Below are 947 nucleotides of genomic sequence, written 5' to 3'. Positions count from 1 at the left end.
AGTAGAGGGGTGTGCTTGCTTCACTTGTATCTTTAGTTGTGGACTGTCCAAGGCATCTACAAACTGATCCCTCAGTAACAGCTTGAGGACATCGGGTGGTGGAGTTGGGTAGGCATTGTGGGCCATACTTTCCAAATCCTGTGCCAGCTCTTGCAGGCTCTCCCCTTTAGCACGGACTCTGGTCCTAAACCTAGTCCTGTAGACTTCGGACTGATTTTGAGTTCCATACCTGAGTTCTAGTGCAGCTACCAGTGCTATATAGTTGTGCCTGTCATCTGCTGACAACTGTTCAAGTATTTCCAGTGGTTGTCCCTTCAGGCTCGTTGCCAGGTACACTACTTTCTGCTCCTCTGTCCATCCATTCATTTCTGCCAGTAGCTCAAATTGTGCTCTATATACTTCCCACGGTGCCTTCCCATCGAATTCCTGTGGCTTCCTTCATACTAGATCACCCCTATTGCTGATACTCATGTCTGGGATGTGACTTCTGGCAGGACTGAATATGTCTGCATTAGGGTTTAGCTGCGGGGTCTGGAAGGGGCATCCTGTTGTCTGGGGCTGATTAAGTCCATGGTTAATATATCCTCCCTATGTAAAGGACAGTAAATCGTTGTTTAATATATTTAATTCACTTTGAAATTTACTAATCTTTTCCATTTGTGTATGCTGGCTTTCTGTCAACTGTTGGAGACTTTCTTCTTGTTTATTTTCTTTTTCCTCCAACCACTGCTCTAGTCCCTCTTGTTTATTTTCTCGTTCTTCTTGTTTCTTTTGCTGTTCTTGTATTGCTGCCATCAAATCTGCTAAGTCGTTGTTTGATTTGTCACTTCTCGTTTCCATTTTTCTTTCTTTTCCATCCCGCTCTCTGACACCAATTTGTTGGGTACCTGCTCGTTTGTTAATTTCCAGTATAATTCTTTCCGAGGAACTTCAGCGATACAAGTCCT

Source organism: Limulus polyphemus, unplaced genomic scaffold (genome assembly GCF_000517525.1).
Source record: "Limulus polyphemus unplaced genomic scaffold, Limulus_polyphemus-2.1.2 Scaffold3802, whole genome shotgun sequence".
Lineage (NCBI taxonomy): Eukaryota > Metazoa > Arthropoda > Merostomata > Xiphosura > Limulidae > Limulus > Limulus polyphemus.
The sequence above is the reverse complement of the archived record's forward strand: the minus strand, read 5'-3'. Positions refer to the sequence as shown.